Genomic DNA, 12488 nt, shown 5'->3' with positions numbered 1-12488 from the left:
GCTCAACATCACTAATTATCAGGGAGATGCAAATCAAAACCATGATGAGATACGACTTCTCACCTGTTAGAACAGCTATTATCAAAAAGACAAGACATAACAAGTGTTGACAAAGATGTACAGAAACGGGAGCCCTTATGCACTGTTGGTGGAGTCGCTATGGAAAACAGTATGGAGGTCCTTCAAAAAATTAAAACTAGAACGACCTTATGACCCAGCAATTCCACTTCCGGGTATTTATCCAAAGAAAACAAAAACACTAACTCGAAAAGATACCTTCACCACCATGTTCATTATTGCATTATTTGCAATAGCCAAGACCTGGAAGCACCTAAGTGTCCATTGATGGATGAGTGGATAAAGAAAATGTGGTGTATATAAATAATGAAATATTCCTCAGCCATTAAAAAAAAAAAGGAAATCCTGCCACGGCCTACAACACAAATGGACCTAGAGGACATTATGCTAAGTGAAATAAGTCAGAGAAAGACAAATACTGTATGATCTTACTTATATGTGGAATCTAAAACAAAAACCAAAAAATAAAAAACTGAGCTCATATATAGAGAGCAGAAATTGGTGGTTGTCAGAGGCAGGGGGTTGGGAGTGGGCGAAATGGCTAAAGGTGATCAAAAGGTACAAACTTCCAGTTATAAAATAAATAAACCTGATGATGTAATGTACAGCATAGTGACTATGTTAGTTAAAAATACTATGCTGTATATTTGAAAGCTGCTAAGACAGTAGATCTTAAAGTTCTCATCACAAGAAAAAAAATGTAACTGTGCGGTAATAGATATTAACTAGAATTATTGTGGCGATCATTTCATAATATATACATATATCAAATCACCTAAACTAACATAGTGTTAAGTGTCAATTCAAAGATAGATACATAATTTTAATTTCTATCAAGTTTGTGCCATAGTTCTTTAGTAAACCTGACAGTCACCTTAGCCCAGTTTTAAATTTACTGTGAAGAATTAGGGTATAGCCAGTGTTTATACCTGGGATAAATTAATGGAGGCAGCCTTTTCTGAGCTACACTATTCTCAGAGACCATTGTATTGGTGGTAGAATAATTTCAAAAGCAGACAGTGGTTTTGAAGTTGAAGAAGCAGCTTATAATAAGATGTCACAAGTGAAAAACCAAGAAAATATAGGCCCCGTGGGGGTCTTTAGAAATAGTGGAGGGGAGACACAAAACTCCTTCCCAGCTTGTGGTATGAAAGCTCTACTAAATCTTGTTTGTGTATTAAAGAAAAGAGTTATCTCTGCGGGTTGGAAAACTTGGGGAGAGTTGGGTCACCTAGCGGGAGACACGCCCAGGTGTGTCATCATCAGAGCTGTCCATTTGTACCTCTCGTTCGCCTCCCTCAGTATACATGGCAGGACTGCAACCCTTGAGATCGGCATGGCCATGTGACTCACTCTGGCTAATGACATATGAGAACTGACTTGTTTCACATCTGCTCACAGGCATGTTTCCTTCTACTTGTCTAGGGACAGATCTCAGTCTAGACAGTGGAGGAGATGTCAGCCTGGAGCCTGAGTGGGGACAACACGAAGCAGAGCCTCTTGCTCACCCAAGGTGGACGTGGACGCTGAGGGGGAGTCAATCATTGTTGTCGTAAGCTGCTGAAATTTGGGATTTTCTGTTACGGCAGCATAGCCTGGCGCATTCACCTTTTGTGGTGAATGTGATAAGAGAAATTGTATAGAAAAATGACATGTGGTAAATCAAATATGTTACATGCACTCTTTTAGAAATTCTTTAGCAAATGTTACTATTCAAAAAAATCCCTTTAGAAGCTAGGAAACCTTTTCCATTTTGAATCATTGCAACCTAATATATATGGGTATTCATAACATTTTATAGTATCTCAGAAAATGCATATTAACACTTACAATTTTCTGAAAGTCCTTTAACTAATAGAAAGTTTTAAAATAATGTGCCTATCAAATGAGTATATTTAATGAAAAGAGAATTTGTTTTTATTTTTATTAATATGTTAAAGATATCAGTCAGAGCTCTTCAGAGAAATCACTGATGTCAGTCAGGGCTGAAGCAGGGAAATGTATAAGGTGTGCCTAGAGCACCTTGGGGTACCAAAAGGTAAGAAAGTGCATACATTCATACATAAAGGATGGGGGCGTGTTTACGAGACAAGGAGAGGCAACATCCAATATAGTTTGAGCAACAAAATAAATAACATGTTTTGGATTACAGCCCAAAGTTATACATGAGTCTGCACTGATATAAACAAATAATTTAATAAATAAGTAAACGGAGGAGGAAGAACAAATCTTCCTTACAGGAGAACTTCAAATAATATATGTAAATACTTCCCCTTCCAGGAAGTTGGGTTCAATTGCCCTCACCTCCCTCCAACTTTCAGGGTTGGCTAGACTTAGCAACTCACTTCCAAAGAACAGAAGATGGAAATGCTGACTTTACAATAAACCAACAAAACACTCCTTTAACCTAGGGATGAAGGCTAAAATGCGCCACGATGTCATGTGGCTATCAGTACCTCCTAATAGAATGCGATGAGAAGGCCGCTTCAACCTCTGTCCTGTTCTTTCCAAAAGTCTAAAACCCCATGAAGAAAACAACAGACAAACCCGGATTGGGGTAATTCTACAGGATACATAGACAATACTTTTTAAGACTCCCAAGATCATGAAAATCAAGGAAAGAATGAGGAACTGTCCCCAGAAGAGACGTGACACAACATGCAGTGTGATGCCCTGGGTGGGATATTGGAACAGAAAGGACATTAACGAAGATACTGGTGACATCCAATTAAGACCTGGAGTTTAGTTGATAGTAATACAGCAATGTTGGTGTCTGTGTTGTGACAAATATACCATAGTCATATAAAATGGTAAAAACTGAGGAAACTAAGTGAAGGATATATAAGAGCTCTCTGCTCTATCTTTAAAACTTTTGCAAAATCTAAAAATATTCCGAATTTAAAAGTTTATATATCAAAGTTCTGTTAAACGGACTCATTGAACTTCCATATGTAGTATGCCATCATATTCACCAGGTATTATTCGTTTATTTGTGCAGCCAGTTAGTCACCCAAATGGCAGCATTCGCACTTTGCTTCCTGCCACCTGTTCAAGGAAAGTAGTTGACAGTGAAGAAAGCAGAGTGCTGTATTTAATGCAGCATAAAAGCTCACATTCAAAGTATGGACTCAATTGTAAAGCTATATTATAATGACTTTAAAGAGACCGTTAGTCAGAGCACTGATGTCTGTTGGACTTAAATTGTATATGAATACAAAACAATTAAGACAAAAGCAATATGGCTTTCTGTGGTTTGGACAGGATACTGCATAGATTTTTTGTTGTTGTTGTTGTTGTTGTTTTATTTATTTAATTGGAGTACACGTAAACCTGCCTGTAAGTAGACACTATTCAATGAGAAAATGAATTTACAACAGTGTATAAAACAGGGAGTGGAGAGTATAACAAAGAACTCAAAAGCAACTTGGAAGTGAATAAAACCTGTGGCCTTGAAAATTTCACTTGCAAATTATAATTTCCAAAAAGCATCAACATTAACACCTACTTAAAAAAATGTAACCATCCCCTCATTCTTTCTTTCATATTTACATATTATTCTATCTCTCAATACTTAATGCAGTGCTTGGTACATGAAAGGTTAATAGCACAATTAATAAGTAATTTCAAAATTTAAAAATAATACTACATGTGAATTATTTTTTTGTATCTCCGAACACTATTACACAAATGGATACATGAAAAGGAATTTTTCCTCTGAATATGAAAACTTTCTGACTTCCACACTCAAAATTTAGAATGTACTCATTACAATGCCAATAATGAACTTGAATGGTAATGCAAGGAAGGAAAAACAAATAAAAATTGTACATCTTTATCTTAATGATTTTTACCTCTCAATCAGAATTTCAAACCCTGCCCCATTCCTCAAGGTCTCTTTCTCATGGTACCGTCTTCATCATGCCTTATTTTCTCCCTGTCTCCATCCAAGGAGAAAACTAAATCTCCCTGATAGTTTCTCCACGCTTAACTTTTATTTATTTTATGGCATGCTCTGTTTCGACCGAGGTCATATTGTTGTCTGTACATGGCTCCAATTCTGAACTTGACATTTCCTGACGTCCAAGTTCACTTTCAGGGCATCCCAAGAACACCTGTTCACGGCAGGCTCCCCGTTAAGACTTGTGGGAAGAATGAGTGAACGAATGCCACTGCTTGTTGGAACTCAGGCCTTTGAGCCCAGTGGCCTTGGCATCCTCTTCTCAAAAAGTGTTCTTGAACTTCAGGATTGGTTTGCTTGTGCCAACAGAACATGTCTGGAAAACATCTGATAAGCCAGGGTAAGAAACATCACACTGCCACTCGTTTACCGCAATTGTCTCAGCCTCAAGTTACCCGATCTTGCTTTTGCTCGTGAGGCGTGTCAATGAAGTCAAACCCAAGTGTGTGCTTTGGTTTTGAGCCCCAGCTGATGACAGCTGTGTCGAGCTGATTTCAGGGGCTCTGAGCCGATAAAGACGAGGATGTGCAATGTTAGCGGTGTCTTCATAGGTGAGAAGACAAAGATCGCTGACACGCTTATTTGTCACAGCCCAGGTCCCCAAGCCCAGCCTGGAAGCACATCAAAGGCCACACCTTACCTTCCTTTCCTGCTCTGCTGACTTCTCCCTTTCTGATTGCACTCCTGCTCTACTCACTCTTCAAACAATGGGGCTCTTATGCTCCTGGGAGTAACAGCATAATTACCTGGAAGGCCAGGTGCCAGTGGTAAGTTTCCTTGTGTCCAATTACTGTGTGCTAAAGGCTCAGGCTCTGCTTTTCTTTTCTTTCCTTTTTTCTTTTTTTAAGCCTTTGCTGTCATGCTGCCAACCCTGGCCCTGCGCCCGTGTCAGCACAGGGCATCTAGTTCTGTTTCGAACTTAGGTTCCACTGTCTTTCACTCTCTCCCAACCTACTGTTTGATAATGGTGCTATCTCCTCATCAGTGCTAATAAGCAAGGGCAAATCGGCTGCAGTCAAGTGAGTTGTAACCTCCAAGTTGCCGTTTCTCCAGCTAAACCCAAATGGTTTCTTTATCCCTGATTGGCTTGGATCAGGTGAGGGTGACGACCAGAAGGAAGTGAGGATGGTAATGGGTCATGTACTTTCAAGTGACACATCTGCAGTCTCCCCACTGACCCTCTCCATTAGCTCAACCACAATTTATCAAGGAAAAACAAACAAACAAATCACAAGTGAATGACACTAAGTCATGGCTACAGAGTGGTATTCCTTGCCTGGGGGACAGGTGTCTGCTATGAAATGCTTACTTATAGAGGACAATACCGCCCCCCCCCAATGTTTTTTATTTCTTTTTCTGTAGTTGATGCTATTAATAACCAATATTTGAGACATACCTACTGCGTATCAGACATTATTGTCTTAAGCACATTCTTTACAAAACCTCACGAGTTCCCTGTGACCACCATAACAAGGTGATACTGCGAATTCCATTTTACAGAAGATCTGGAAACTGGGGGGTAAATAACATCACAATGGTGCAAAGCTAAGAAGTGGCAGCAGATAGGGCAGTTTTAAGCTCAGCCTCTCAATCGCTCTGCTATAACGGGAAGCTCTCACCTCCACTGAGCTGTTTAAGGAGAACCAGTGCCCACAAGAGCAACCCAGAAACCTCAGAATCGAGGGCACATTCATCACTTGGCAATTAATTCAAGTGGTTTTCCTCTCAATTTCAACTAAGACCATTGGTATTAAAGAGACTGTATCAAAATAGCAAGTCACACCAGGGCAGGAGCTATCTAAGACAGGTTAAGAAAATGGAGGATGCTGGTGAGAACACTGGCTGGGCTGTCAGGTCAAGCCCAGGTAAGTGGACGTGGTCATTTACTACTGTTGAACTGTTGAACTGTGTTCCCCGAAATATATTGTATCAACCAGAGTTCTCCAGGGAAACGAACCAAGAGGATATATGTACAAGAAGATTTATTCTGAGGAATTGGCTCACATGACAGGGAGGCTAGGCAGTCCCACTGCTGCCATCTGCAAGCCGGAGACCAGGGAAGCTGGTGGTATAATTCAATTTGAATCTGAAGGCCTGAGAATTAGGGAAGCTGATGGTTTAAATCCAAGTCCAAGGACAAAAGAAGATATGTGAGATGTCTCTGCTCAAGCAGTGAGGGGGGGGAAAGGGCAAATTCCTCCTTCCTCCACCTTCTGACCCATTCAGGCCCCCAACGGACTGGATGACACCCCCACATTGGGGAGGCTGATTACTTTCCTGACTCAACTGATTCAAATGTTAACCTCATCTGGAAGCACCCTCACAGATACACTCAGAAACAGTGTTTCAGGTGGGTCCCCTGTGTCCCACTCAGGTTGACCCATAAGACGAACCATCACAGATACGCTGAAGTCTAACCCCTAACATCTGGGGGTTAGGACGGCTCCTGATTTGGAGATGGGATTTTTGGAGAGGTAATCAAGTTGAGATGAGGTCACTAGGATGGGCCCTAATCCAATATACTGGGTGTCATTATAAGAAGAAGAAAATTTGGGCACAGACACACACAGAGTAGAGACGGCTGTGTGAACACAGAGACACAGAGAAAAGGCCATGTCACCGCACAGGCAGAAATTGGAATGATGTAGCCATAAACCGTGGAATGCGGGGACTGACTGTCGCTCCCAGAAGGTAGGAATGGGCAAGGGAAGAGTCGACAAGTTGTCTCAGAGGGAGCCTGGTCCTGCCGACACTTTGATTTCAGACTTACAGGATCCAGAACTGAGAGAGAATACATTTCTGTAGTTTTCAGTCACCCAGTTTGTGCCATGGTACAGCGGCCCCAGGAAATAAGACAGTGACCTTGGACAGGTTTCTGACCCCTCTAAACCTCAGAATCTCCTTCTGTGTGAAATTCAAATAATAATACTGATAACAGCACTTTCCTCTTGAGTTTGTCAAGAGGATTTGATAAGCAGATGTATGTCAAGTTCTTTGCACAGTATCTGGCACATATTAGGTGCTCATTTATTAACAAACATCAATTGTTAGCAGACGTATATATAGCTCAGGTCCCTGTACTCTAGGTATCTATCATTTTAGGTCTGATTCATCAACCCAAGTCTGTCAGTCATTTCTACAACAAGTCTACCTTCAGATTTCTAACTATACAACTGATTTTGTACTTGTTGGTTTAGTGCCACAAATCTCTAATAAGACACTTTCCATAAATAGTTACAGAAACAACTGAATTGGAGATGAGCCAGTAACTTTTTGACACTGGCCGTCACCTGGATATCCTCTTCACCTGTACCACTGCCCCATGCTACCCAGAACTTTGTTAAATGGAATCTTCCTCAATCAGTAAGCTCTGTCTGGTCCCTTGAGCCTTGGAAGATCTGCTGCCCTCCTACCACCAACCACATGAGTGAGCTTGTAAGTAGAGTCTTCCCTAGTTGGGCCTTCAGATGTCTGAAGCCCCAGCAGACCTTGATTGCCTCCTTGTGGGAGACACTAAGCCAGAGGCACCCACCTGAGCCACTCCCAGACTCCTGACATACAGATACTCTGAGATAACCAACATGGTTATTCTAAGACACACACTTTTGGTTATTTGTTATGTATTAGGTTGGTGCACAAGTAAGTGTGGTTTTTGCAATTATTTTTAACCTTTTAAACCACAATTACTTTGCACCAACTTAACAGCAATAGTTCACAAAGGCAGACCCATACATTTTCCTGCACCCATTCTCTATAATTTTTACATTCACCCTTCCAGGTGGCCATAACCAAAAATTATACTCCTTTTTGGTGAACACACACATGTGTATACACACACACACACACACACACACTTCCAAACACAAGTCAGGTAGCTATTGTCTTCTGACTTTCCCCTTCATCCCGTGAGCTATGGAGGCCTAGCTGGGTGCTACATGCTGACGGGGAGACGATGCTTTCTTTCCCTCGCAAGTACCCCACAGTGGTCCTCAGTCCCCAAAAGAGCTCATGTCCCTGTGAACCTCCCTGTCCGTCAGGGGGAGGCTGCAGGAGTGGTGATCAGACACGGAGGCTGCAGGTGGGGGAGGCCTCACCCCCTCAGACAGTGATGGCTGCTAGGAGATGCCACGTAAGGCAAGAAGGGCTGTGGTGCTGAATGACCAAAACTTCGAGTCCAAAGTCCAAAGATGCCCAGACAACGAGAGCAACTGGTGGGTGGGAGAAGCCAGAATTGCTTTGGCCACCAAGACAAGCAGGCCAAAGCCCAGGGGTATGCTTAAACACAAACCTCTCCCACGTTTGCAACTGGAAAAAACCAAAAGAACAATGTGGTCATGAAAGAGCTACTGTTTCAATTGTCAAATATTTTATTCGTATGCAAATAAGAGCAATGATTATAAAGAATTTTGTAAAACGTGGTCAAATTATAACCAATTTCAAAGAGTGTTTTTGGTTTTATTGAAATAAAAACACATATTTTGCTCAATGTGCCGTCGCATTTACCAGTAACAATATCTATGTGCTGCTGTCCTGAGGCAAAACTGCCAACCATTTACTCATCAGGTAATCTAGGCGAGTAAAAAGTAGCTTTTTAGTTCTAGTCTTTTAGTTAACTACTTTAAAGTACCCACACAGTAACGCACCGAGCCCCAAATCTTGCTAATCTGATTGTTGCTGTCACTTTGGACTCTTGGACTGAGTGTCCTTTTGTCATACACTCCTTGGTCACAGCCCCCCAGGGAGGTTCTGAAAGCAATCTTTCCCCAATTTTCTCAGAATTTGTGGTGTTTGTTTTCTTAATCTCCATGTCTGAACACAGAAGAGAATTGGGATGTAAGAAAAAAAATCTGTAGGAAAATAGTTCCCATAACGATTGCCACAATGTCATTACATTTAACTGACCAGCAAACAGAAAATAAGAGTTGCTTTTTAGCCTTCACCAAAGAGAGAAAAACAAGGAGTAAATAGTGTCTCAATCTCCTGGCTGACCTTGGAAAACAGAACTAGACTGAAAATGTTGAGACTCTCCTCTACAGAGTGCGCCCAAGTCCAATGAAAGAAAGCATAAAAGTGTCAACAACGGGGCAGTCTAAGAGAGGAAAAGAAAGCAGACCTGTGGATGTCTCGAACAGAATAAATTGCCTGCAAATATTAACCCGTCAGCTAAGGTGTGCCTCCTTTCCCTTCAGTCTTCTGATACCGTTTGGGATGTTGAAATAGCTCCCAAAACTGGACTGGGGACAAGTTGACGTGGCTATGGACCATCTGCTTTCAGAAGCCTGATCTTGAGAACTTGGCCATGGCTAACTGATACTACAACTGGTATCTCATCACTTTGCCCATTGAGCAGGCAGGTACCCAATAAATGCTTGTGGAGTGAATCAGTACATGTCATCACTTAGTGTTGAGTTCAGATTTGTCAGTCTAGCTGCGGGAAGGATTCCTACTGATGAGGCATAAAATTTCTACAGGAAGGTGGACATAGTCTCCTCCAGCTTTTAAAGTGTTCTTCCCTCCATGTGACTCCTTGTGAGTCAATGCCCAGAATAAGCTCAGGCACTTGGTCAGGTGACATGGGACAAGTCTTGCAGTTTCTTTTCCACAATCTTTTTCCTCACGTCCAATTCAATTTCTTTCTAGGTTGCCTGTTTTCAGATCTCTAAATCCTTTTTCCACACTTTGTTTAATTATCCTACACATATAAAATATGGGCACAGCCACCAAATTGTGTGTGTGTGTGTGTGTGTGTGTGTGTGTGTGTGTGTGAGTCTACATGCCTGTGTGGCTATTCCCAGGAACACTTGTGGCAAGGGCACTAGAAGAAGATTCTGGAAACTTTAAATTTCACAAGCTAGAAAGGCATTGAGTAGTTTTAATATATTTCCAGTCTTTGAGATAATAAAACACACACTATATATAAATGAAATTTGTATAGTACTCAAGTCTTTTAAAAATCTTTCTACATATTATTAGCAAGGGTAATTTCACCAGACACATTTCTTAAATCAATATGCAATGAAGTCTGAAGTGAGGTCAACCCATTTAACAACTGACACGTGGAAACACTCAGGATGAGGTGGGAAGGACAGGGGACTCAGTATTTATTATGTTTCTATTAAGCTTCTGCCACTAGATGCGGTGTTCCTGGGTCACGCTTCTCAGGTTCTCTGGGAGGGAGCTGAAGGTGGGGGTGGGGAGAAAGAACACAGCGTTTGTTCTCCAGTCTCTGCAGTGATCACTTCTCTTCCCTACTTGACAAATCCATCATTCTTTCCTAAATCTAAAAAGAACATCGGGGATATGCTATGTTGGGAATAAGGTGTATAGTCTGATTTCTTATAGAAATAATCTCCGTGTGTGAGTTTAATCAGAAAACGTAGTTGTTGAGTCAAGAAATATTTTAAAAGCATGTATTTGGCATTTCATTACCAAATATTAAATATTATATTACAATCTAATAAAAATAACAACTTAAAATGAAACACTGATTAGTTTACAACATTTAAATAATAATATATAATGTCAAAAAAGATGGTTTGGGGGAAGTAAGTCCCAAAACATCTGCATGTACACTCACACACTTGAGTGACAATGTATACAATGTAAATAATACACAATATATGTGTGTACCGTTGTTTTAAATGCAAAGAGTCCTGGATATATCTATATCTACATTTCACTCCACACCTTCCTGCTGTTCTCTCTTCTGGGCTCCCATAACACCCCCTGTATCCTCTGTATACATTATGTTCCTTCTTACCCCGATGAAACACAACTCCCCTTTCTAAAATATTTGTCTTCCTCCCTCAGCTGTTCATTCCTTGAAGGCAGGAACTGTACACTTTTTTTTTTCACGGTTGAGTCCCCAGTCATTGATACAGTACCTGGAGTCTAAGAGTGGGCCAAGTGTTTAGAAAAGAAACAAGGGGTCATTCTAGATTTATCAATAGTCAAAAACTGACTTCATAGAGGATCTGGGGTTTTCAAGGATGGCCTCACGGTATACACTTTAAAACTGTTTGCACTCAAAAGATAAATATACTAAAGCTCTTCCTGTTTTTGTTTTGTTGTTTTGTTTGTTTTGGTTTGGTTTGGTTTGGCTTTTTGTTGACTCCCAAGGGAAACATTTTCCTTTCTACTGAATGTCCTCATTAGTGTAGTCCTCTATTACCATAGCCTTGCTGCACTTATCTATTGCTGTGTGACAAGCTGCTCTAGAGCTTAGTAGCTTAAACAAAGCCAGTTTGTGGCGTCAAGAATTTGGGATTGGGGAAGGTCTGAGCTGGATGACCATCTGCTCCATGTGGCTTCAGCTGTGGGGTGACTGGGGCTGGAGGAACCCCTCCCAGAATACTGTCTTAACTCACACACCTGGCTCCTTGGGGCTACTTGGTGCCCCTCCCCCCCCTTTTCTCCTTGCCCTGCTCTTCTTCCTCTTTCTTCTCCTCCTTTTTCTCTCTCCCCCTCCTCTTCCTCCTTCTCCCCAAAGGATGGCCTCGTGGTATAAACATTTCTTCCCTTAGATTCCTATTTTCATTTAACCTTACAAAAACCCATGTATTTATGATTCATTTTCACTTTACTCAGCAAAATTCTGTTTTGTAGCCAGTTACTTGATATTCATAAGACTTCTGAGTCTCTCAACTCCATTTTCGTTAAAAACAGGAAGTTGACTTTTGCCAAGAATAAATGAACTTGAACACAACATTTTAAATGTGCCTCAAAGAAAGGACGCCTCCATTTTCAGGCCCATTCTGATATTGGCAAGACCCTGCTCCGGCCCAGACTATGAAATAATAATGATGCCCTTTAGCAATTTAAGCTTTAGGTTCCAAAAAACCTGAATCTGTTACTAAATTTCACTTAACAGGATCTTATTTTTATCTTTAGCAAATATCCCGGGACACGTTTAAATATCAGAGACAAACTGGTACATTACAGAATTTAAATTTGGAATGATGAGCAAATCAATATTTCAGAGTAAAACAGGAACAGATCCTCTGAAACGAACACAAGTCAGATATTGCCTTGGCCAACTTCCAACAGAGACACAAAGGATTGAGAAAGTTAAGTGAAATGAAAAATTAAGTGATGTAATGAAGCTTTTGAAATATAAAGCTGAACATTTTAAGGCTTACCAGTTTAAAACATAAGAGAAAAACCTAATTTTAACATGTTAATATAAAGTGCTCTTTTGCAACTCAATTTTTAAAACATGAGTAACAGCATATAGCAACTTGTCAATGTTTGCATGACTGGATCTAGAATCTGTAATTATAACAGATCAAAGGGCGGATGACTTATTTGTGAGCACTAACCAAACACCTCCTAGATGCCGGAAGATAGTTTTCCAAAGTGGATTCTTATACCTTTCCCTAAAACTTTCAAATGGACTTCTTTACTTCAATACATTAAGGTAATTACATTTTCACTTTCCCATTTCACTTAATGC

This window comes from Rhinolophus sinicus, chromosome 17 (assembly GCF_057876585.1).
Source record: "Rhinolophus sinicus isolate RSI-liver-muscle chromosome 17, RSI-T2T, whole genome shotgun sequence".
Lineage (NCBI taxonomy): Eukaryota > Metazoa > Chordata > Mammalia > Chiroptera > Rhinolophidae > Rhinolophus > Rhinolophus sinicus.
The sequence above is the reverse complement of the archived record's forward strand: the minus strand, read 5'-3'. Positions refer to the sequence as shown.